The sequence below is a fragment of the Suncus etruscus genome, chromosome X (assembly GCF_024139225.1).
Source record: "Suncus etruscus isolate mSunEtr1 chromosome X, mSunEtr1.pri.cur, whole genome shotgun sequence".
Lineage (NCBI taxonomy): Eukaryota > Metazoa > Chordata > Mammalia > Eulipotyphla > Soricidae > Suncus > Suncus etruscus.
Window position 1 is genome coordinate 77,337,320 of NC_064868.1, and position 27,898 is coordinate 77,365,217.

Here is a 27,898-nt window from a genome sequence, read left to right on the forward strand (position 1 = left end):
AATATGGACAATACCTACCACCTCTGAAACTGAATAGTCTCAATGCACATTAGACACACATTTATTAGATGGCAAAAAATGACATGTCTTTTAAGGCACTAAAAGTAGTGATATCTACCCACATCATCTAGTATGGACAAGAACCAAATAGAACAAAGTTAGTAGCCCTAGATTTCTTCATGAAAATATTTTATTATGCAGTTTCCTCTATAAAAGTACAAACTCATGCTTTGAGGTATCTATACCACCATTTCTACTATTTTTGCTCAGGGATCACTCCTGGTTATGTAATGAGATCATATATGGAACTGGGGTCAAACATGGGTAGAGTGCATGCAAGGTAAGCACCCAATCTACAGTAATATCTCCCCAGCCCCTCTACACCACCATTTTATCTTTTTTTGTTTCATTTTGTTTTTGTTTTTGGGTCACACCCTGCAGTGCTTAGGGGTTAGTCCTGGCTCTATGCTCAGAAATCGCTCCTGGCAGGCTCGGGGGACCATATGGAATGCCAGAATTTGAACCACCATTCTTCTGAATGCAAGGCAAACACCCTACCTCCATGCCATCTTTCCAGCCCAAATTTTATTTTATTTTTTAAAAAACAAAGAAGTAAGCTGGAAGTTCATCAAAGAGCTATCTGGATCATGAAGTTACCAACGGCCTAGTACTTTGGCAGAACTCTTGCCAATATTATATTTTAAGTTTTTATTTAAAGACTCATGGCTGGTTTAGAGTGATAGCAAAGAGGTAAGGCGTTTGCCTTGCATGTGGCTGAACTGGGATGGACCCAGATTCAATTCCAGGCATCCCCGAGCCTACCAGGAGCAATTTATGAGTGCAGAGACAGGAGTAACCCCTGAGTGCCGCCCGGTGTGGCCCACTCCCAAAAAAGAATCGTGATTTACAAAGTTATTGAAAGTTGATATTTAGGCATATAATACTTCAGTACAAATCAATCCTACCATTAGTGCCAAGTCCCATCACCAATGCTTTCATATTCCACCATCCCCTTCCTCACCACTGATCCCTGCTTGACAGGCACATTGCACAGATTAATGATTGCTGCTTAGATCTCATGTTCAATGTTGAGTCTGTGCTTTGGATTTATAGCTATAACATTCTCCCACATCATCAATATAAATATATCCAACCCTTTTCCTCATTACTTCTTTCTCATCCTCTTCCTGCCACCCTTAATATCTTTCCTTCTTTGTCCTTCTCCCTAAATTATGGAGTCACAGGAGATCTAGGCACCACATTTTCTATATTACTTTCCTCATCCAGTTATTCTTTATACGACAGATACTTTTTCTAGCTTTCTTTACTCAACATGATATATTCCAATTCTGACCAGATTGCAGCAAATTGTATAATTTCATCGTTTTTTCAACTGCTTGGTATTCTTTTGTGTGTATATGTACCACACTTTCATAATCTATCTGTTGGACACCTATTATAGATCCCATATCGCAGTCATTATACTGAGTGAAGCAACGAATAGTGTGGGCATATATGCTTCTGAGTAGATGCTTTTACTTTTATTTAAACAATTTCATTAGAAATTTGTTCATGATTGAGTTTCAGTCTTACAATATACACCACCCTTCACCAATGTTCATTTACCACCAACCGTGTTCTCAGTTTCCCTCCTACCCTCACCCTGCTAGCGTCTGGTGCAGACATTTTACTCAACTCTTCTTTTTATTTTCTTTAGACATTGTTTTTGCACTATTTTTAATAAAGGGGTACCATGCATATCACTTTACCTTCATTCAACACTCAGTTATTGTCCAGCATGATCAGTTCCAACTATTATTGTCATAGTTGTCATTTCTCTATCCTAAATTCACTAATCTATTTGTGGCAAGACTCCTACCATGTATTGGCCCTCCTGGCCCTCATTTTTATTATGTCTGAATACTATTACCTTGCTATATTTTATTTTCTTATATTTCATAAATGAGTGAGATTATTCTATATCTAACCCCTCCTCTGACTCATCTCACTCAGCATAATATTTTCATTTTTAATGGATGTTTTTAAGTCCTGGGCATAGTAAATATCAAAAGTGAAATAGCTGCCTAATAAGGAACCTTAGCTCTGGTTTTACTAATGACTCTCTAGAGTATTTCCCACAGGTGTTGAATCAGACATAATTCACATCAGCAGTGGATTAAAAATGTCTTTGTAACCACATCCATACCAGCACACATAGTCCTACTATCTTGGATACATGCCATTCTAACTAGCATGAGATGATGTCTCATGGCTATCTTGAATTGGATTTCCCTAGTGATAAGTGACACACAGCACTTTCACGTGCCTAATGGTGATCTACTTGTCATCCTCTGAGAAGTATTGATTGAGGAATAAATGGGAAAGTCCTCTCCCATTTGTATAGGATTTAAAAAAATTTTTTTTGTTGATCTGTACCTTATCTATTCTGTATATCCTTTTGTTTTTTTGTTTGTTTGTTTGTTTGTTTGGTTTTGGGCCACACCTGCCAGTGCTCAAGGGTCACTCCTGTCTTTGCACTGAGTTCTTCGTTGGCAGTGCTCAGGGGATCCCTGGCGTCCTATATGATCCCCCAAGGCAGGAATTATTTCTGAGTGTATAGTTAAGAATAACCCCTGAGCGTCACTGGGTGTGGCCCAAAAACTAAACAAAATTAAAGACTTTAATTAAGGTATTTAATACACTTTGAATCAAATTGTATTTTATGTACAGTATGAGATGTGGATTGAACTTTAATTTTACATGTAGGCATCCAGTTGTTCCTGCTCCGTTTGTTGAAGAGACTTTACTCCAACTCATGTTCTAGGCCTTTATTTTCTCCCATCCACCTGTTCTAGCTCTTTTATCAAAAGTTAACTCTCCAGAGATATGGGGTTTTATCCTTGATTATTCAATTATGACCCATTAATCAGAGATTCCATCTTTATTCCAGGGTCATGCAGTTTTGATCACAATAGCTTTATAGTATATTTCCAAATTAAGTATGTTACCTTCACATTTCTTATTCTTCAGCATGTTTTTGACTATTCATGGTCTCTTCCAATTAATTATGCCAAAACTTTCTAGGTCCTTGATAAATGTCATCTGGATTTTGTTGGCGATTACATGAATAAAAATAATAGCTAACGTAGGATAATCATTTTAGCAATATGAATTCTTTCAATTCCACGATCATTTTCATAGAAATCATGCCCAGTGGTCCCAGTGAGCTTGCTATATTGGGGAAACATTCAAGGATTTACACACACTAAGCACAAGCTCTACTTGTCTACCTCCCCAGACCTATATCACCATTAATAAAGATCTCCATATTAATAATGAACAATGAACCCGATATTTTATAAAGTTGACTTCTAGTTTAATTTCCCCAAATAAGTATCTACTTTCTACTGTCCCCTCTATCTCACTTATTCAGAAAAAACTTTTTAAGCATTTAATCTATTCTCAACTATCTATTTTTGTTTGTTTGTTTTGGGGCCACACCTGGCTGCGCTCAGTAGTTACTCCTGGTTCTGCACTCAGAAATAGCTCCTGGAAGGCTCAGGGGATCATATGGGAAGCCGGGGATCAAACCTGGGTCCATCCCAGATTGGTCGCGTGCAAGACAAACACTCTATGCTGTGCTATCACTCCAGCCCATATTCTAAACTATCTTATCAGCTATTTTCAAAGACACCTAGTTTGGTAGCACTATATTTTCAGCTCCCAGCTGACTTTTTGACTTTTAAGAGGTAATGAAAGTTTATTCCACAAGATGGCACTCTTAATACTTCTTTGTTTCTCCTGATTAAACTGACTTGTCCACCGTCACAGATCAAACAGAATCATGAGTTCTTTTATGATTGACGTTGTTGACTATTCATAGGAACATATTTCAGACCCTTGAAAGTGGCATTTTTCTCAGGTATTTTCAAATGTTACATTAAGAGTGGGCTATGTTGTAACAGGAGAACATATTGTGATGTGAAGTGGTTGATTGAAACTAATATATTAGAATTTTCTATCTTTAAGGAGTAGTCGGGCTTAAGAATAGCAAGGCAGAAAGCTGCTTAGAAAAGTGTATGTAGATGAGCAGCACATCAGCAGATTGTACACTAAGGCCAGAGGAGCTCAGTAGATTTAGTTCAGTCACCTAAATAAATCATTTAAGCAAGTAAATGTTCTAGTCGATATTATAGCTTCTCATCCTTGCTTATAATATATCTCTATAATTATGACCTAACTAACTCCATGTATCAACACCTGTTCTTACATCTGAACTCTATCTCACGTAAGATAGAACCGAGTCTGGAAAATTGTGGGCAATTTTTATTCTAGTGAAATGGCCTAAGGTTGAGAAGAATAAAACTGTTTCTTATTCATTGCTGGTGGGAATGTTGACTGGTCCATTATTTTTGGAGAATAAAATGGGCTATTAGGAACTAGAGCTTTAAATTCCATATTTCACTTCTTGGCGTCTATCCCCAAGAGTCTAACAAACCTACTTAGGAAAAAAATTTCACTATGCTCGTTTCAGCACTATTCACAATAAGCAAACGATAAAAACAACCCAACTGTCTAAGAACAGATGACTGGATAAAAAACTATGGTTTATATCTATAGATCTATACAACATAAGACAAGGCTATGTAAAAATATGAAATTATGCAATTTGCTGCTATGTAGGTAGATGTGGAAAGCATCATGCTCAACTTATTGAGAAACATAGAGTTAGATACAGTATGATCTCTCAGTTAGTGGGATATAAAGAAATGTAGCAAGAAACAAGTATTCAAAGGCAACAGAAAGTGAGAACTGGTCTTTTGTTGTAAATTTATAGGGGGACAGGGGGAAATAAAGAAGTGGGGAGAACAGAATGGAGGGAGATACTCTGGACAACAGTGGAGGGAAGTAGATACTCTGCTGGGGAGTGTTGCCCTGGTGTGTTTAATGTGTGAAAATCTACCATCAACAGCTTTGCTTTCATAAGGCATAAAATAAGATTATTTTGAAAAAGAAAAGGATAACTAGAGAAAAATAAAATTATTGAGTATTTTATATCAGCCACTTGTCATTCATTACTCACAAGAATATTGTGAGAACATTTTATTGTCCAACTTTACCTCAAATCTGATATTTAGGTATGGAGTTGGGCCACATTTGGTGGTGCTCAAGGCTTACTCTTGTGTCTGCACTCAGGGATCACTCCTGGAATAGTGTGAGGGCCATATGGGGTACCGGGGTTCAAACATGGGTCAGCAGCATAAAAGGCAAGTGCATGATTTTTACTGTAGTATCTGTATCTGCAGCCTCATGAAACCTAAATTCTAAGCATTTTAGGAATTTTAAGACATTTATATGATCACATTTCTGTGAAAACGTGTCATTAAATACTTTTTATTGGAAACTGAGGCAGAGAGGAATTAAGTGAACTGTAAAATAGGTAAAATTTGGGAAGAAGCCCTAGTAGTCAAGTATATCAAACTCCTTTTAGGTGGTTAATTTACCAATTTTACATAAAAATAATTAAGCCTATTAGATAGATATTACTTGAGTTGTTGCTAGCTATTTCTAGCAATTTACCTCACTTTCATTCTCTTCATCCTCTCCTCACTTTTGATTGCTGATCTTCTCATTTAGTTCTGTGTCCTTTTCTCTAAGATTTTTGTGGAATTTTCCTCTCTGTACCATCCTCTCCCTATTTGCTTTCCTTTACTGGTATTTAAAATCTAATCAGATTTCCAGCCCAGGTAAGATGATATAGATTACTCAATCTGTTCATATATTAAAAGTACAACTATAAACCCAGAGAATAATGACAGAGGCCAACAGAAGACTGCTCTGCAACAAGATATAAAAAGGTAAATGAAATCAGGATTCCTGAATTGGAGGAATAAGCCAGCACAGTTTGAGTTCAGATGGTTAAAGGAATGATGGTGACCTATATTCTGTATTTCTTGACTGCAGACTGGGAAACAGAAGTAGCTCAAGTAGGCTCACTTTATCCTGACATCCAGGAATTCCTCTGACATCATCAGGCCTGGTCTTTGGCAAAGGGCATTAACAGGGTATCTGGCTAATTAGAGGTGGTCAAGGGAAGTGTGTCTCCTCCCTGTTAGCCAAAGACTCTCTTCGCTTATGCAGAAACATTAGTCGTTGAGGTAGCACTGGCAGGTACCATCCTGCTCCTACAAGCTGGCCTGGTTCAGAAAGCTCTTCCCTGAAAACCTGCCATTCTTCCATTTTGAGGCTGTCAGGTTATGCGAGATTTCCTCCAAATTATTTACCATAAAGCTTTCTTCGCAGAACATCAGTCCGAGATACGCTGGATTATGATCTTTAAGTGATCAAGCAGAAAATACCCGCTAAAATCCCCCTGGATCATTCTAGTATCACTGCCCCCACCACCTCTGTTATATTGACCACTTTCAGAAACACGAGATAAAACCATCAATGGTCCTCAAACTACGGCCTGCGGGCCACATACTGTATTTATTCCCATTTTGTTTCTTCACTTCTAAATAAGATATATGCAGTGTGCATAGAAATTTGTTCATAATTTTTGTTTTTACTATAATCTGGCCCTCCAACAGTCTGAAGGACAGTGTACTGGCCCCCTGTTTAAAAGTTTGAGGACCCCTGAGAGAAATTCTATCTTGTAGCTGTGTACCTCCAAAGGGAAAAATATCAGATTCTCCCCTCACCATGGAATTCTGGGAAGGATAGTTACACAGGCTGATCTGTGGGCCTCAGTATACGCTACCCCCTGCCCTCTTAGGCAGAACTGGCAGGAATCAGGGAATTCTTGTTGCCTTGATCATAAAAGTCAATCAAAGTAACAATACAAAGGTTCTAGAAATTCACTGTTATTGAAAACACAACCCACAATATTGACCAGACATGCATATAAAGTACATACTTATTAAACAAATATAGAAAGGCTCCCAAGTCTCCTAACATATGAATAAACAAGTCTAGGATATTTTACTATGCAGTACAATAAGAAATCACCTGAGACATCAAGAACCCAGAAAATCACAATGTGAGTGGAAAAACAGGAAGATGATCAACGAATTCTAACCCGGAGATGAATTAGATGTTGTAATTATCTGATGAGGATTTCAAGTGCCAGCATCAAAAATGCTTAAACGTCAATTATACATTCCCTGGAAGCAAGTGAAAACATAAAGAATATAGCTAAAAAATAGAAATGATATAAAAACATAAATAAATATAATATACATTTTAACTCCCCATGGCATGAACTCTATACTACAGTGGGGATAACAGATAACAGAATCAGTGAATCTGCACATAGACCACTAGACTAATGGAGATTAAATAGACTGAAAAATAGGACTAGAACCTCAGAGGACTGGGAAAAACAACAAAGGTTACAGCATCCAGAAGGCTCAGAGATGCTTCAAAGGGACTGGATAACTTGTTTGCATACTAGAGGACCAAATTTGGTACCTTGCCAGAGGCACACATGGTCCTCTGAACACTACCAGGAGTACCCTTGAACAATGAGCTGGAAGTAGCCCATGATCAACACAACATGTGTCCCTAAAACCCCAAACCAAATCAAATCAATGATATGTTATATCAGAGGGTTTTCATTAAAAGAGATTAAATTAGAATAGAAAGCATATGTATAAATAAGGTTCAAAACCCCAATTTGAGGAACCACAGATAAAGGACTGGACATAAGACGTTTGCCTTGCAAGAACCAGATGCCAGTTTGATTCCCAGTACAATATATGGTCTCCTGAACCACACCAGAAATGATCCCTGAGCACAAAGCCAGGAGTAAGGCATGAGCATCACTGGTGTGACCCGAAAAACAAAGAATAATATCCCTCCCGAATTTTGATGAAATATGCTGTCCTACAGACTAAAGAATCTGAGCAAACTCCCAATAGAATAATCCAAAAGTATTGCAAATCGAGGCAAAGTGTTATTAAGCTTCTAAAAAAAAAGGAAAACAACTCCTAAACTTGAAGGGAAATAACACATTACTCATACACGGGCACCAATTTAAATAGCAGGAGATTTGCCATCTGAAAACATGGAGACTAAGAGGAAGTAGAACAGTGCTTGTCAAACACTGAAGAAAATCCTTTTCTCTGAGAGAGACCTTTTAAAGACAATAACATGGAGAAACTTTGAAAGGAACTCATCTTTAAAAAAGCTACCTAAAGTACTACTGTGAAAGATATGTAAGCCAATATGGTCAAAATAAAAATTATATATAAAAAAGCTACCTAGTTCATGTTAGGAATCTTGCCACAAATAGTGGAGCAGTGTATTTAGTGTATATTAAAATGGGAAAAAGTCAAAATTAGACATTTTACCAGAAAAATACACATGCTTAAACTTAGTAAAAATTAGAAAATGCAAATGCAAATTAAAAATCAAAATAAGTTGCCACAATCTATATAGATATGGTTAAAGTTGATCATAATTTCCGGTGAAGATGTGTAGAAACTGGATCACTGATATATTGCTGGTAAGAATTTAAAACTGACCCATTTTATTTTAGTATTATTATTTTTCTCTTTCTTTTTTTTTTTTTTTTTGGTTTTCGGGCCACACCCGTTTGATGCTCAGGGGTTACTCCTGGCTAAGCGCTCAGAAATTGCCCCTGGCTTGGGGGGGAACCATATGGGACGCCGGGGGATCGAACCGCGGTCGCGATCTTTCCTTGGCTAGCGCTTGCAAGGCAGGTACCTTACCTCTAGCGCCACCTCGCCGGCCCCATATTTTTCTCTTTCCTTCAAACAAAACTACACAACTTGAACCATCTTATTTTGCCCCACTTATGGAGGGGGAAATAATGGAGGGTCAGAAGACCAAACAGTCATATGAACATTAAATATAAATAAAAAAAGATGAAACTTAAGCACCAAATCCAAAGCCAACAACAACAGAATCGATACCCAAGTTACAGCATACTAGACACAGAGCAGACCACCTATATTAACAGCCTGGGAGGTAAAAGAGGGGGATATGGGATGTATGCTGGGAACAGGGATGGAGGGAGTACAATATTGGTGGTGGGAATGCCCCTGATTCAATATCACTATGTACCTAAAATATTACTGTGAAAAATTTGTAATCCACTTTGATCAAAATTAAAAAAATTAAAATACTCATACTCCTGGGCATTTATCTCATGGAATAAAAAATGACTGTCACACAAAAACTGTACAAAGATGCTTATAAAAATTTTGTTTGGACAAACTAAAAAATGGTACCAGATAATATATCCTTTATAGGGTGACTGGTTAAACAAGCTTTAAAATATTCATATAATGGAACTCAGAAATGAAAAAAAATATAGAGGGGCCAGAGCTGTGGCGCAAGCAGTAAGGTGTCTGCCCTTGAGTGCACTAGCCTAGGACAGACCGAGGTTCGATCCCCCAGCATCCCATATGTTCCATAAGCCAGGAGCGATTTCTGAGAGCATTGCCAAGAGTAACCCCTGAGCATCACCAGGTGTGGCCCAAAAACCAAAAAAAAAGTATCGAAACTGGATCAGACATAATATGGGCTTAAAGTACTTGCCTTGCACATATTAACACACTTGAATCTCCAGAACCACAGACAGTTCCCTGAGCACAACCAGCAGTGACTCGTGAATAATGAGTCAACAGGATGTCCTGGGAACCACCAGTTCACATCATCAGCTGTGATGCCCCCCCAAAAGATACAGATAAATGCATATATATGTTTTATGGACCATACCCTATAAGTCACAGGTCTTACTCTCTGCTCAAAAATCATGCCTGAAGTGCATGGGAGACCATATCATGTGCCAGGGATTGAGCCCAGGTCATCCACATGCTAAGCAAGAGAAAGAATCTCTGTACTACTGTCCCAGAACCAAGACGTACAAGCTACCTATATGTACAATACCTGGATGAATAGTCAGGAAATATAATAAATTTGGAAATCTAATTACAAAGGGTAAGTATTGTATAACTCAATAAGTAGTATTTTAAAAATACAAAATTATATTAATTAACATATTAGGGGTTACAATTGGTTGGGAATTGATGGTAGGGATATGTTTTAAGACAGAAGCACAATATTTAAAACTATGGTGTCTAAGAGGAAAATAAAAGAAACAAAGAGGGAAAGAGAAGAAAATGTCTGTCACATAGACAGGAGAGAGGGCCGGGAAGAGGGGAGGGAGGGAAAATGAGGACATTGAAGGTGGGAAATGTGCATTGGTGAAGGGCGTTGTACATTGTATGACTGAATCTCTATTATAAACAACTTTGTAACCATTAATTTCATGGTGATTCAATTAAAGAATTTATAATATAAATAACATTTTGGAACTGCAACTGGCATTATATAATTTATATGGGACCTTATACTATTTATTATATTAACAGATGACCTTATAATAAAGGAGTTTAGAAAACATTGTTATAAAAGGGCAATAGGAGGCAAAGCAGAGAGGTAGTACAGCACAATCATTTGTGTTGCATGTGGCCAGATGGGATTCAGTCTTTGGTATACCATATGGTCTCCCATGTCCACCAGTGGTGATCCTTGAGTGCAGATCCAGAAGTAAACTGTGAGCATTACTGGGTGTGGCCCCCTGAATGAATGAAATGGCAATGAGTTCCTGTGTTTGAATTTCATTGAGTCTTGACATAAAACATGTAAAAATAACTTGCACAAATAATGCAATTGTGTATTTATTTGTATTACATATAATTTAATGAGCCTGGAGAAATCTGGGAAGGATTGGTGATATATATCAATGCTAATTTGCTGTTTGTTAAAGTCCTCTGTGTTATGCAGACGCTAGAATCAGGAGAATCTGAGAATGTTGTATTATAAAAAAAATCCCTCCATAGTATGTTTCGTGCAACCCTTAATTAATTCAATAACAATTAAAATTAAAAATATAATCTCTGTTGAAAAACGGAATCCCTTCCCTTGAACCTCGCACAAGAAAAGACTGACCACTCATCACTACTATTCAATATATTATTGGAAGCCATAGCAATTAGAAAAGAAATTGATGTTAAGTACATACAAATTGAAAAAGAAGTCTGACTCTCACTTTTTTCACAGAATATGATACTCAATCTAGGGCACCTTAAAGGCTCTACAAATAAAGTGCCTAGAAACAACAGATTTACACAGTAAAGTTGCAGGTCCAAAATAAATGCAAAGAATTTCACGACTTTTCTATAGACAAATAATAAAATAGAAGAGAGAGAAATTACAATGAACTTCTTATTCCCTTGTATCATGTTTCTAATTTTACTTTTGGAACTCCTTATATTTCAATATATACTTTGCATTGAAATTTTCTTGTGCAGGTGAATATACTTAATTTTAACTAACGTTAACCTTTCTTACCATTCTTTTTGTCTCTACATGATGACTGTACCTTCCTTCTAGAAATAACCTTTCCCCTTCTACTTCATTGGGGCCCCCTAACATTTTTTGGACTTCTTTTTTTATTTGAGGGCCCAGGATTACTCCTGGCTCTGCGCTGAGAAATCGCTCCTGGCTGTCTGGGGGGACCATTTGGGATGTCAGGAATCGAACCCAGGTCTGTCCTGGTTCAGCCACATGCAAGGCAAATGCCCTGCCACTGTGCTATCTCTCTGCCCCCCCGCCCCCGAACTCGTCTTCCTTAATCTGCTAAATTCCCTTCCAGTTAAACCAGTGCTTCTCAAATAATGGGGCACTTCCCCCAGGGGGTGCGTGACGCTCCGTATAGGGGGGCATTGCCATTTGACCTCTGCAAACACTGTCATAACAAGCCAACTCTCGTGTTTACGTCTCTGTATGTCTCTGGAACTGAGAGTTGCTGTGTCCCGCTTCAAACCCCGCTTCGAAAAGCTACGCAATACAAAATCTGCTCATTGTAGCCATTAATCCCAATATCACCTCTGATTATCCCAGACGTAGAACTGAAACAACCCCCTGCAACAACACCAGGAACTAAGCTCCGTTGGGATATATACTTGTGCCAGTGTTAATATAACAACGAGGACAGCGAGGAAATGACAACTTGACCTAAGATCACGAGGTCCTATCACATCACCTAACACTAAGTGGAAATCAGAAGATGTATCGTTCTTCGAACTATAAGAAATAAGAGCGCTAACTACAGAAAACTGACTTTGACAACCGTGACTGGGCAGAACGTACCTTGAGACCATTAAGAAAAACCCTACACTAGGCTATAGCCCAGGTCTCCTACAAAAATCAAGATTTCTTAGTGCAGAGGCCCAATTCTGACAACAGAGACTGAGCAGAACCTTTGGAACGATAATTTCCTAGACTTCGGCTTAGGGAACGAGCAAAAACATGGAGGACATGATACAAAAAAAACTGAATACACCAACAATGTTGAACAGTACCTCTAGAACCTTAAAGACTCTATGCTAGGCCTTATCCTAGGACCTGTGCAAATACCAAGATTGCTTGCTACAGTGGCCTTATTTTTTCATCCACAACTGAGAGGAAAGGTTCCTGACACTACAAAAAAAAAAAAAAAACCAACCTGGGATATGGCAATGAGAAGGTATGGAACCAGTGGTTGTTCCCATGACAATATGCTTTAAGAGTGAAGAAACCCAGAATCTCTTAGGCCATGGGAATTTCCTTCCTTCCCCAATACTTACTGTGCCTATACAAAAAAATGGTGGGATAACACCAAGCCCTGCCACTGTACCACTTTTTCTGGTTTAGTTTTGCTTTATTTTGTTGTTTGTTTTTTGATATTATTTCACTTCTCTTTTTTCTTCCACTTTTTTCTTTCTTTTTCACTTTGTGGATATTATTTGGTGATTTTTTTCTTTCTATTTTAGCAGTTGATACCAAGTTTTTTCTTCTCTTTTCCTTAACCTTTTTATCTCCAACAGAATAGCATAACTTGAATCATTCAGCCTCATAAATTGAGGGGGGAAAAGAATAATACCAGGAGCAGTCATATGAACATGTAGTGTAAATAAAAAATGAGCAGACTGGAACACCAAACAGAATAGATACCCAACCTATAACAAGCTGTAAGGTGAAGACCAGTTACACTAGGATTCTGGGGGGTAAAGAAAGGGATATTTGGGCCACAAGCTGGGAACAGGAGTTGAGGGAGGACAACATTGGTGGTGGGAAAGCCCTTCATTCATTGTCACTATGTACTGTAAATAATTCTGTGTCATGAACTTCAGTCACAATAAAAAAAAAGAAAAAAATCAGCTCAAATTATTTTATATATTTTTTTGTTTTGCAGGTCAAGTTTTTAATAAAGATATTATTTACAGTCGCACAGGAGTGGGGGGGCACAAAATGTTTTCTTCTTCCTAGGGAGACATGACACAAAATATTGAGAAGCACTGAGTTAAACCAACATAGTAATTTAGTAATTGACTTAATTAACACATACAGGGTCCTGATCTCAATACATCGTTCATTATGGACTTCATTCTTTTACTTCACTGTATTCCAGTATTAGATTTAACAGTCCAATATTGTACTCATTCTCTTGCAAGCAAACCTCCCTTTCTAAAGTCTTTCTTCCTCTATCACATCTTCCTTTATTTTTTTAATTTTTTAAAGATTTTTAAATTTTTAATAGATTTTATTTAAACACTTTGATTACATACATGATTGTGTTTGAGTTTCAGTCATGTAAAGAACACCACCCATCACCAGTGCAACATTCCCATCACCAATGTCCCAAATCTCCCTCCTCCCCACCCACCCCCACCTGTACTCTAGACAGGCTTTCCATTTCCCTCATACATTCTCATTATTAGGATAGTTCAAAATGTAGTTATTTCTCTAACTAAACTCATCACTCTTTGTGGTGAGCTTCATGAGGCGAGCTGTAAACATCTTCCTTTCAAAGTACTAACTTCACTCAACTCTACTTACTTCAGCTCTGCATTTCAGCATCTGAATATTGCATAGAAAATACTGTGCAGTTTGTACTGCAAGTTTTATTTAAAACCTATGGGCATAAATTTAAAATGAGCCCTGTAAGCTACCTAAATATCCCAAGGCACTTTCCATTTTATAAAACAACTATTTTAATAGTTCTTTCTCTCCTTAAACATACAAACACAGTCAATATTGAACATGTTCCTTCAAAGAGGGTGCCCTTACCTCACTCAATTGGCAAATAACAGCACTAGTGATAGGAGCCCCAGTTTTACTATTCCTAACTCTAACTCATACTCTCTATTTATTCCATCATTTTTGACTTTCTAAAGCATTACTCTCCACTGATTATCTGCTCTGTTCTTAAGTTTTCCCTCTCTACCAATTGTCATCAGCAGACAGCATGTACTAGTCTTCACTGATTATTGTAAATAAAAAGTCCTTTCTGCTACATATCTCCATTCCATTGCCACCTCACTTCATTCTTCACAATAAAGCCTCTTGTTGAAGTCTTATAGTCACCATTTCATTTCACTCTTGTTCTTATTTAATGCTTAAAATTATTTTTATTAGAGTAATAATTTCATTTTACTATTGAACACTCAAAAGAGTAAACTTTTATGTTTCTGCAGGCTTGCTGAAATAAAGATTTCTGGAGCTGCTGATTTAAGTACTTCACACTTGTTTTGGCCTCACCGCTCTCTAATGCAGTGCCTGGCTTCATCACTCTGTAGACACAGGTTTTGCCAGCTATAAAATGACCTTCAGGTAATCAAAGTGAGTGGTCTCTTTTCTGCTCTTAATTTACTTGTCTCCCAGCAGGACTTGACACTGCTGACTATTCCATCCTTTTAAAAACCTGTTCTTCCCATGGCTTGCAGGACACTGCACTCTCCTGGTTCTATTTCTATCTTTTTGGCCTCTCCTCAATCTGTTTTGTACCCTCTTTTTCTTCTCACCCTAAGTGACCTCATTCAGTCCGCAGCTTTAAATTTTTTTTTATCTCTGTGTTGATGACTCTCAAACTTGTAATTCCACTCCTATATTCAACTCTCTACTTAACAGCTCCACCTCAGAACAGAAGTCCCTTCAAAATCAACTATTTCTCTTTCTTTCTGATCCCATCTTTTTAAGTAGATTTCCTTCAATAAAAACTCTGTTGCTTCACTATTTCATCTATAATTCTTTTTTTTTGAGAACAGACATGAATAGTTCTGGTTCAAGCCCGACATCTCCCCAGGTCTTCAGAAAGTTGGAAGCATATTTTTTTATCAAAGCTATCTTCATTCCTTCCTTTCTCAAGCTACCAGCAATAGTATCATATATTATGCCAGAGATTAAACCAAGTTAATGGCTTACAAGCTAAATTTCTTTTGCCTTGTTTGACCTCTCTGTTCTTTCCTGCTGAACTTCTTTTCTGTAAGAGAATGGAATGGACCTGTAATATGTATATTGATCTTCCTTTACTGCAAAGAGTAAATCGTTCTTCCAAGCTGAGTCCAAGGCAACCGAAGAACTAGATATTGGGGACCTGTTCCCACACCATGCAGAACAAGTGGACTTCAGGTTCAACTTTGATTGCTGTATTGTGAGGCTGATGAGAAACAAGTATCCATGCTATATAGTAGGAGCTGGGAGCACACTTTACTAGTCCTGACCCAAACTGAGATGGGTCAGCTGAGAGGTGGAAGCACTGTTTAATTGAGGCTACCTTCTCAATAGAATTTCTATTTTAGTTCATTTCTCCAAGATAAAGGCAGCAAAACATTTGTGTCCTCCAGCTAGACTCTGACATTGTGAATCAAACTATTACTGTGGATGCATCAAGGACTCCAAACTTCTCTAAGAGAATTCGACACTCAAAACTACGTTACAAATTTGTTAACTTTGACTTTTTATTTATACGTGGCCATTAATGCAGAAACTAACAATTGCTTTGGTAACAGATTTGCCTGTATACTAAAGGAGCAAACCAAAGATCCTACTGTAATCATGGTCTTGTTAAAATAAATTCTCTCTCTCCCCCTACCCTCCACCCCCGCAGTGAGAGAAGAGCCTTTTACTCCTCCAGATCTACTCAAGTTCTCTCCATCAGACATTCAATACACTATAACTGAGGCAGGCAGATAGATAGGGAACTGAAGCCCATAACAATGAATTCTTGGAAGTTAAAAAAAGCTTATCTAAAAATGACTAGTGACCAAGGCCTGAGAAAAACTTCAACTGAAGCCAGAACAGATCCATAGAAGCCTAGATCACCCCCACACCACCAGGGGAAGTTCAAGCAGGTGTAAAGACGAGGAAAAGTGTTTGGAAGCAGGTCAATCAACAACCTCTTGGCAACGACCCTAACAACATGAATCTTACCTATGTACAAAGCCCATGTGGGGAAGGTTGGGAGAAACACTGGTAAAACCAAATTGGCACAAAGAAGAGCTGCATGTATGCTCCCCTGGGCGCATGCACATCATCTTTTGAGATGTGGGCTTTCCTACTGTCATGCTAGATTGTGTATCAGGGCTCTCTCTGCCTCTAGAAAAGCCCATTTTCTCTATTGAGCTAATTACTCTCTTCCTTATCCTCTTCTTCCCCTTCCTCAGAATTTCCAAATCAAACCTAATTTTATCGCACTGCTTGTCTTCTCCTAAAATTATTTTCTGTAAAGAAAGGTCATGAACCTGAATAACCTGGGTCAAGTATAAGATTGACTTTGTTAACTTTGATAGAGAAAGGTCCAAAGTCCTAGATCACCCCAGCAGTTCCTGGGTGGCCAGAAGTAGAGAAAGAGAGAATGACAGAAACAGAGACAGAGAGAGGGGCAGATTCCCTCTACAGGCTGCCACCTTTCTCCCCCACTTCACATAAATTACCTCAGGGACTCTTCCACTGGCATCAGAACCCAATAAATCATTGTTGTGCCCCAGTTAATATTAAGTTAGTATGAGATTTCACCCCTTACAAAAGCCAGGTTGGGGGCCTTTGATTAGCATGAAAAGCATTACAGAAAATGAATTTAAAGATTTCAGGAAGTAAAATATGTAAGTGGAGAGACATTTCAGCAAAAGAGAAAGGAATATCCATGTAATATGTGTTGGGAAAACAGTGTCTGAAACAGATTTAAGACATGAAAATCTTTTAGACAATAGATTCAACTCAGAAGCCCTGAAATTCATTGAGATGTGGAATTCCAGGTCCAGAGCTTACCTGTCCTGCTTCGCAGAGAAGCCACTGAATCCATGAGAAGACAAGTGTCAGGAATGCATGGACAAAGGCTGCAATAGGGACTCAAGTATCACCGGAAAGCTGGTATTTTCCCCAGAAAAATCCAAATTAACTCCTACTGGTGTAAAGCACATGGGATAAATATAGTTATGGAAAATATCTGCACTGAAACTTTCCCCAAAATTCACCCTAAACTTATTTGCACACTGGATGAGGCCCCTGTTCTCCTCAAGCAGATCTGTTGCTCCTTCCTTCCCTTTATCTTCCAAATAAACTTGTTTTATTAAGAAATAAAAGTAGAAGATGCAGAGTAATGAATAAAATAGTCCCCTTAGCCCTTTTCAGTTGTTACCATAAAAATCTAGTGTTGACTCTTCTTTTTCTCACTTCATGTTTGATATCACAAATTATGACTATACCTGCCAAGAGTGTACCCTGATCTTGCCTACTTCTATAGATTATATAGAACCACCTTGATCAGATACACTATGCTTATTTAGACTAATGCAACAGCTTCTAATGATTTTCTAACTTCTGCCACTCCCTACTTTAAAAATACAGCCAATCATTCATTCCATTTGCAAATCATCCTGGGACAAATGAACAAATGCAGAGTAAAAGCCAAACTATCAATTTTACCTACCAGTCTAGTGGAAAAAGTTGGGAAGCACTTCAGTTTCTTTTTTTCCAGGAAATTAAAGAAGAGGGCATAAAATTATTAATTCTGTATTGGAACACAGGAATGAAGAGTATTAATGAACCCCAGGTTCCAAAACTAGAACCTGGACAGATGCAGGTCTGGAAGCAAATGTCGATACAGAAAATAATCCACACAATAAGGGAGGACAAGAATGGGTTCAGGAATTCCAACACTCAAGCCAGAAATTTCAACTACAATCTCTCCACTCCTAAGAAGGAAGACAGTTTACTGGAGGAAGACCCAAGACTGAATGCACTGCCTTCCTGAAACCCAGGCTTTAATATTAGCAAGAGCCAGGCCACACCCTCAGTGGAGAACAAATACTAAGTAGGGAGGGACACAGTAACCCAACACCAGATCACACCCTAGGGTGGAGAATGAATACTGTGTAGTATAGGACTCAGTAATCCAACAGAAGTGATGTCTTTATTTGCAGGAAATTACCATTACCCGACAGATGTTCCTTAAGCATAGGTGAATCTCTCTTCCACCCAATGTAAAGAATTTCCTGTTTCTGAGAGTCTGTTAAAGTCCCCCACATTCCCAATACCTGGCCCCCATATGAATGTTCTTTTTCACATCCTAAGAAATTATACAATCAACGGGCATAGGGTAATATCAAGGACACTTTTTCTTTCTTGTCTTTTGGATTAATGTTCCTCTAACTAAGTATAGGGCCATAAACAAGCAACAATCTCTCTGAACCATAGTGTTGTTTAAACAATTCTATATTCAACTTCTTGCTTTCGAGTCACAAGACATCACCAATTCTACTATCAATAAGTTGAAAAGAGGAAAATTTATACTCATACCATGTGAATGATATGGACTAAAAGGAAAAGGGGTGGATATTTTCCATTTTTGTTCTTGAAAAAGCTTTATGATTAAACATATTTTGAGAAAGTGATTTTTTTTTGCTTTGGGGCTCAGGACTTACCCTTAGCTCTGTGCTTAGGAATTACTCATGACAGACTTGGGGGACTGTTGCATTAAATAATTAACGATGGGGCTGGATGGCGGTGGATTTCTCTCCGTGCCATTTCAGTTCACGTGGCTCTGCAACTTTCATGCAGCCGGAGTCCCAGGCCCAGGTGAAATCACTTACTCACAGTCAGGCATTAGAAAGCAACAACTTTATTCAATCCCTAGCCACCACGTGTGTGTGGCCTATTCATAACCTTTCATGCACAGCAATATTTTGCTAGCCCTGCATCTTATTTCCTGTTAGCCATCTTCCCTTTGGGCTCCATGCTGGTCAAAGACCAGAACACAGAAACCCAGAAGCCAGAGCGCACAACAGCGCAGAAAGGGCAAAGAGCCAAAAGACCCGAATTCCCTTGGTCCAACCCTTATCTAACATTTCCCAGACCCCTCCCAGGAATGGGAGGGTCTAACAGGTAAGGTTACACCTACTATCCGGTTTCCAAGACCCCTCCCAGAAATGGGTGGGTCTAGGGTCTTAAATAGGTACACCCACAGGGGACCATAAAAGATGGAAGGGATTGAACTGGATTAGGCACTTGCAAAACACGCACATTACCTGCTGTGCTCTCTGCAGATTCTAGGAAAGACATTTTAAGCTCCTAAACAAGGTTGTTAACATCTCCCTACTGAAGACTTTAAAGTATGCAAACTTGGGGCCAGAGTGATAGCACAGCTGTAAGGCTTTCGCCTTGCATGTAGCTAACCTGGAATGGACCCAGGTTCTAATCCTGGCATCTTATGGTATCCTGAACTTGCAAGTAGAGATTTCTGAGTGCAGAGCCAGGATAACTCCTAAGCGCCACCAGGTTTAGCCCCAAAACCAAAAACAAAAAACAAAAAAACAAAAAAAAATCTTTACAGATAAATTTCTTTAAAACAATAGCATTTTCTTTGAAGCTTCTCATTATCCACTGTAAAAAAATTATTTTCAAATAAATAAAGCAAGACAAGATGAATTGATAGTTTCATTAGCCCTTCCATAGGCAAAAAGAGGGCTGTGGGCCAAAAAAAAATCACTGGCTCTTTTAATACTGAATGTGCTGTATGAGGCAGGCTGGGTACCTGAAGCCACCCGCACAGTGCCCACAACTCACACCAGTCATGCCTACACACCCTCTACCCTTCCCTTTATCTCATCCTGGTGTCTCTACATGCAAAACCTTTCCAAATAGGTCCAGACTTGCAAGTTCTACCTTAACCTGTTCTCATCTTCTGCTTTCTTGTAGTTCTTTGTCTTGGGTTATTAGTTCTGTTCCTAGTAGCTTCTATCCTCTGTAGCTGAAGTGGTTCCTCCTCTGGAAAGCCACGTTTGATTCTGCAAGGATCAGAGTTGCTTTCTTCCCTACTACACATTCTCACAGTGGCATGCTTTATATATCCCCACATGCACAACTATAACTTTCAGAGTTTACAACTTACATTGTTTTAGTTATGGTTATCGCAGTTCCCAAGGGGAATTACATCTAGCAGGCACAAGAATTAGGGCCTTCACCCAGTGGTTCTTGGGAGAACATGTACTGCTGTCATTAACAAATACATACAAAGCAGGTGCTATAATATAAAATATTTAATTTCCATGGTCCAAGAATTTATGTCCTTAGACTGTGCCATCTTTATATCTGTATTTCTAGAACCAGACACAAATCTGATGTCTTCAACATATATAGGTCACTCTTTATGGAACCAGCGAACATTCGTAGATTATGGTTCTGGCAAAAGTTCCAATGGTGGTCTAAATTGTAATAATTTAAAGTTTGTACAAATACATTCATATCCTTATAAAATTAGGTATTTGTGAAAAATTGAGCTGATTTTGTCATTCTATGACCCTAAGTAAAATATGTCAGTAAAATAAGAGGAAGATACTCCATGAGCACTCTGCAAATAAAGTATACTAACAATTAAAAATGGCTTCATTTGTTGGTATACATTTCTATGCTTATCTCCAGGACATATTTAAAACCTATGAATTTTGACAGGAAAGACATTAGCTTTGATCTGTGTTCTTGAGAGCAAAATGTTCACCAGAGTTAAATTGTTAGCTCGTTAAAACTTAATTCACTCCCAGCTTCTCATTCTTTATAAGCTCCTCAAATTTTTGCAATTTCATCCAAGAGTGATGATGACTTAAGTGTGGCCCAAGGAATTAATTTGCACGGGCATGAGTGAATGATGTTTCACAAATCTTGCAATAATAGCTATCTTTTCTTTCCAAAGCTAAACCATCTCTCCAGGAGAACACAGTATGATTTATCTAATGACAGCAATCATAAATTGACACCAACTACATTTCTGTGTATTTTGCTACAAATACCAAATATCTTTGCGACATAGTGGTATTAATCTTCCTTTGAGAATATGGAAGCGAGGGTTTACCAGTGTTTATCAGATATTGTATGTCTGTGGACCGTGGTGGAAAACCACTGGATAGCGAGTTTCATAATCTTCCCTCAATTAGCTTGGTCAGTGGATCACAGAGCCAGAAAACAAGTCCATGATTCTCTATGTCCAAATCAATATATCTTTCCTCACCTAGAAAACCTGTGACCAAATCAGTTTTCTGCATGTCAATTATGCTTTGTAAGTGACTAAACCGAATCCTAGGATAAAGTAACTAATCCAAGGGTACATTACCAGGAAGTGTTGGGGGAAACTGAAAGCCAGCTCTACCATACACTGAACCTAATTATCTCTCTCTTCTCTCTATCTCTATTCCTATAAACTTCTATCCACAAATAGACTAGACTGGTCTTAAACTGATCCCATAGGGTGATAGCAGAGCCTGGAGACTAGAAGGCACAATAGATGAGGAATGAGGTTTTACAAGAGAAGAGAAATGTAGTTTTATGGTCCTAGTGATAAAATTAGGCTATGAACTGAGATTCTCTATGGATTCGAGCATTATAATGGGATGGTGAAGTCCTTGTAGTGGGTTAAATGGCGATCCCACAAAATCTATATCCACATCTTTCTGCATGAAACCTTTGAATGTTACCATATTTAAAAAAGTGCCTTTGCAGATGCAATTGAATTAAGGTTCTTAGAATATCTGATTTGTTTGAGTGGGTCATAAATCAAAACTAAGGGGGTATAGAGGGATATATGAAAAAAATTGCTGAAGAGGAGGGATTGTTACAAAAATAGATCAAAATGACTCAGTCACGAACAGAGGAAGACCAAGGAATGCCAGAAGCCATCAAAACCTGGGACAGGAAAGAAACCGATTCTCTCCCAGAGTACTGAGGACAGTGAAGTCCTTTCAAAAATGTGCCTTTGAAATTTTGCCTTTCTGAAATATAAGATAATGGACTTCTTTATTTTAAGCTACCAAGTTCATGGCAATTTGTTATGCTAGTCACAGGATGACCAGAGCAATAGTACAGTAGGTAGGGTGCTTACCTTGTATGTGGCTGAAGTAGGTTCAATCTCTTGCATTTTATATAGTTCCCCTGAGCCCAGAAATAGTGATCCTTGAATGAAAAACCAGTAGTGAGCCTACTGGTACTCTAGAATATAGTACCCAATCAGAGCAATTTAAAAAATAGTCACAGTAAATCAATGCATCACCTGAATGTGCTACACATTGGGATGCCTTCAATCATAAGCATATCAAAGGGGAATTCTGTCTCTCTGAGTTCTTTGAGCTTAAGAAAACCTCAATCAAAGTTTCAGAATACTTAGTTTACAGGCCAGAGGTCAAACTTTTTGCTGTGTGAAGCAATGGGCATAAATGCTTACAGTTTGATCCTAGAGAAGGAAACAACTGGGCTAATATATGTGTCAGAAAATTCTTGATAAGCATGAAATAATTCTAATAAGTGAGGGTGCAGTAGCAGACAAGTTGCATTATAATTTTTTTTTGGTTTTGTTTTTGGGCCACACCAGGCGGTGCTCAGGGGATACTCCTGGCTCTGACCTCATAAACGGGTTCAGGCAAGCTTGGGGGACCATATGGGATGTCGAAAATTGAACTGAGGTCCTTCCTGAATTGGCTGCATGCAAGGCAAATGCCCTACTGCTGTGCTATTGCTCTGGCCACCAAGTTGCATTATTTTTAAAACATGAGGACTTCAACTAGGTTGTAGCCTACCTAACAGGCTTAATTCAAACCTTGGTTTAAATTCTGGTCCTATCCAAGTTCACAAGCATTATGCTGATGGGACTAGAAAATTTCTTATTAAACTTTGTTCTAAAATTGAGACAAAGATAGGAACAATCTCATTGTGTTGTTGGTCAGGATTCAACTGAAATTCAAAAATTCCCTTTTTATGTCACTGACACAAAGTAATTGTTCAGTAAAATGTAGTTTGTGGACGTTTTATTTGGGCATGGTATCTCAGATAGCAGTTTTATAGCTTCCAACATTTTCTTGAGTTGGGCAGAAGGTCTGGAGCTTTTATTTTCCTTCATGCTTAATTCTATCACCTAAGTGGAAGGGATCTTAGAGCAACAGCTGCCTCTGTATTATGGATCCAAATATCTAGGTGGTGAAGTGGTAAAATTCAATGTTATTTAAATCTCAGAGCAAAACTCATGGTTTCTAGTTTATTACTCTAATTTTCTTTCAAATTTTAAAGCAAGGTTTGGACAAGTGATGTAGTTGTACCCAGGAATTATTACTTTTTTATAATTATCTTTATTTAAACACTGTGATTACAAACATGATTATAGTTGTATGATTGCAGTCATGTAAAGAACACCTCCCTTCACCAGTGCAACATTCCCACCACCAATTTCCCAGATCTCCCTCCTCTCCACCTACTTTTAAACTTATAAATTTGATCACATTTATAAAAAATAGGTTAATAGGATATTTTAAAATTCATGTCACCAAAGCAATGCAAGCTGCCTTTATAAATCCTTATAACCCAGCAAAATATGGGTCTAGAGCCTCTTGTGATGTTCCATGATTGCAGGTGGTTGAGTAGCAGGATAGAATAGATGATACATGCGATATGGCACTGGAATGAATGTTTTCAATGAAGTCCCATTTCATTTGCATTGCAACATCAAACGATTCAATTCATTTTCATCTGTAATGCTCTGTTCACAGGCTTTACCTGCAGTTTAATCTGTCAGATACTTTTAGAAATGTTACAAGTAAGATCTGTCAGCATGACAAATGCTTCTTTTATCTTTCTACTGATCAGTGTTCTTATATTCTGGAGTTCTGACAATGAAGAAAATTCCTGTAACTTCTTAAATTAATTAGGGGGGATGTTAGAGGTGAAGAAACTGACCTATTGTCCAAAAGGCAATAATTTCATTTTAAAATATTCTACAGGAAAAAGGAAAGGTCAGAATGAAGAGATCAAAATTCAATGTGCTTTTAGTGGTCTATGACTGGTACCAAGTCACGAGTTATGTCCCACTTTAGAACATTAATCATTTAAAATAGAAACAAAGAAGAAAACCAGAATTACAAATAGCTTCAAAAATAATAAATTGCATGTGATTGTTGTCCTTAACTGCAGACGTACTCTGACATTTTATGTCATGCCTGACAACTTAGAATTTCTATATAGAATAACACGAGGATTTAAACTCATACAATTGAAGTGATGTTGTATGTTCTTTTCACAACTATAAACATAGGGTACAAGAAGGGTCAAGTTATTCCCCAAAGAAACTAAACTGGAGGTGGAATGGAGCCAAATTAATTAACTCCTACATAGGTTTGTGTTATTTATAAACCTGAGAAATAAGCACAGCCTGGATTTTAGCATATTTAACTCTTTATAGACCAGATGCAGCTCACAGAGCCTCACTTATACACTGGAGAAACTTTGAGTTTTTAAGGTCACTTATGCCATCTTCCTTTATTCTTCATTCTATAATCTATTTTGTAGCATAAGTTATTCAAGAACACAAGTGCCATATCTATTTGCAATCATCAAGATCAATCCACATTGAAGGCCAAATATGGTTGCTTAACAGAAAACATGAATAGTAGGTCTGGAGTAGGGGAATTAAGGACTAATACTACTTGTGTTGTAGGACATTATATGCATGCTTGTTGTAAGATATCTTTGAGAATACCAAAATGTGTTGTGAAGTCAGTAATGTCAGGAATATTCCCTCCATAGTTGTTCTATCCTAGTTAAATTCATAAAAGTCATAGAAGAAAAAAAGAATTATAGGCCTAGAGTAGGTCAGGTGAATGTGCAAAAGTCAACCCTAAGTAATAAATTTGACTATTATTCTATGACTAAATGATTCAAAGGATAACTTTCTTTTTTGGGTTTTTTTCTCAGGCCACATCCGTTTGATGCTCAGGGGTTACTCCTGGCTAAGCGCTCAGAAATTGCCCCTGGCTTGGGGGGACCATATGGGACGCTGGGGGATCAAACTGCTGCGGTCCTTCCTTGGCTAGTGCTTGCAAGGCAGACACCTTACCTCTAGCGCCACCTCGCCGGCCCCGGATAACTACTTCTTAAGGTGAAATAAGGAACCATAAAGCTGAGCTATCAGCTGAAATTTTCATATTTCCAATAAAGAGAAAATATCTTACACAATGATTGGCATGCACTAAAGTTCAATAAAGATTTGGAAATGAAAGAATGAAGTAAAACTCTTTCATTTTTTGGATAAAGAAATAACTTTATTTTTCCAAAGACCTTTGATTATCAATCACTGGGGTTAGTTTTAATTTATTTATTCATTTATTTATTTTTGTCTTTTGGGTCACACCACGCAGTGCTCAGGGGTTACTCCTGGCACTACACTCAGAGATCGCTCCTGTCATGCTTGGGTGACCATATGGGATGCCAGGAATCAAACAACCTTCCTTCTGCATGCAAGTCAAGTGTCCTACCTCCATACTATCTCTCCGGTCCCTAGTATAAATTTATTAAGAATTTTTAGTTGTATTATAATAAAAGGAGAGAATTGAGTTGCAACCACTGAATCTAATAACTATATCTTGATTTGAATTATTAAATACATTTGGCCAACTCTTCTCTCACCTCAGATTCCACCACAATGTGCTCTCCTCATTCTTTGCTTACATTTTTAAAAAGTGTTCTCAGTCCCAGTTGACTAGTTTCTGCTTGTCTTTTAGAACATCTTTCTTCAAACCTTGTCTTCTATTTCTGTTTCTAAACAACTTTTACTTGTTTTTAATTGATATCTTTATTTAAGCACCATATTTACAAACATGTTTGTAGTTGGGTTTCAGTTATATAAAAGGACACCCTACTTCACAGTGCAACAATCCAACCACCAATGCCCACCATTAACCTCCTCCTCCACTCCCTGCCTGTATTTGAGACATTCTATTTTCCCCTTCTAAGTTAAGTTAGAGAAATAACTACCCTGACAACTATCATGACAATGGTAGTGAATGGGAAAAATAGATTGCCTTCTGTTTCTATATGAGCTTCTTTAGCAGCAGCATCTACTCCTGTGTTACTATTCATACAATTCTTGAGATTTTTGCTTGCCTCCAACTCATTGACTCTGCAAAACCATATTCTATCTGCACCTTAATCAAACTTTTCCCTATAAACTTTTTCTGAGAAGGGCACCTGCTCTTATTTCTAGCTCTCTCTGTGGATGTTAAGTCTCCAACTATCTTAGGTGTATAATACTACTTATTAAAGAAAAGGGGTGATTTGGAAAAGATCCAAACACTAGATAAGGAAGTTAGGCAGAAATCTCTATTATCTCTTTAAGACATGTCTGTGTAGTAATAGAACATGAATGGGGTAAGAATGAACATCCATAATATGAGAGCCTGAAGATTTATTGAAGTTCATTTTGTGTCATTCATTTTCATATGAAGCAATCTCTTAACCCCAACCATTGTTCTGAATAAGCATGTGGCCAGTTGAAGTCAACAACTCTAAACTCCTTATCTGAAAGGTTAATCAGGTGGTTGTAAGATACTACCCACCCTGTCTTGCATAAACACATAGCCCAATGAGGAAGCTCCCCAAAAGTTCTACCTACTGAATCTATTTAGAGGTCGAATTTAGAAATTGCTACTTGAGCCCCACAATGTAATATTTCAGTTATTTTTAATCAAACTCATAAATTATGTGCTATTTGTCAACAGATTTCATTATAGGACCTACAGAAGGTAGAGTACTTGCCTTGTACATGCCTGACCTAGCATCAATCTCTGAGCACTTTCAGAAGTGATCCCTGAGCACAGAGTCAGGAATAGGCTCTGAACACTATTGTGTATGTCCTCAAAATAAAAATAAATGGCTAATAAAAGTGTCACTATGGGAAATATTCTGGATAGTGAAGACATCTGTTTGCATGTCCTTCATACCAGCTAATGATATTTTGGCTTAGAGTCCTACACAAACCTTCCTGAAATCCACCTAATTCTATGGGCTTTAAAAAAATCAGCAGCAGCTGGTGTCTATGACATTTCAAATTTGTGGCTAAATTTGCCTCCAGTGCAGCAGAATTAGTCTTTTGATTCGACTCTGATGGAATAGCAACACCCAGTGTGGAGAGATGCACGAGTAACCTAAGTCCATCATCTAAGGCCAAATGTCTTTTTCAGTTCAGTCCATGCTTTCTTTTCTATTACATTCCTAAAAGCAGTCTCTTCTCTAGGTGACCCCTTTGAAGAGAGGCATACATGACTGCATTTAGCCTTAATCTGCTTTCTAAACCTGACACACTTTGCTCCCACGGAATTTAAATTCTCTCCCTAATTCACTTAAAATATCCTTTGCTTCCTAACAAGGAAAAAGTGTTGAAACTAAATGGCAAGCGTTCTGCTTCTCCTTTTTTCTGTCATACTCCTTTCTTTTGCTTATTATCAATAGCTGTCAGTTTACTCTCTGGATGACAGATTCCTCACATGTGGCACTTCCTTTTTTCATAAAATGCTCTCTAGCTCAGTTATGGCTTCTCCCACTACCCTAGATTCATTCCTTGCCATATGTCAACTACACGTGATTATGACAGTAGGCCAGAAGTCCAATAGGACTTCAATATTCTAGAATTATTGTTTTGTTTTGCCATACTCGACTGTGACCAGGGTTTACTCCTAGATCTAAAGAGTTCACTCCTAGAAGTGCTTATGAGACCACATAGTGTGCCAGGGATCAAATC

General features: G+C 38.0%; 1 protein-coding gene across 2 annotated transcripts in view; it reads right to left on the reverse strand.

Moving 5' to 3' along the window:
* The window catches only part of FGF13 (fibroblast growth factor 13), a 610,838-nt gene that overhangs the window by 168,927 nt on the left and 414,013 nt on the right, over positions 1–27,898 (reverse strand). The gene's annotated exons all lie outside the window — the stretch shown is intronic.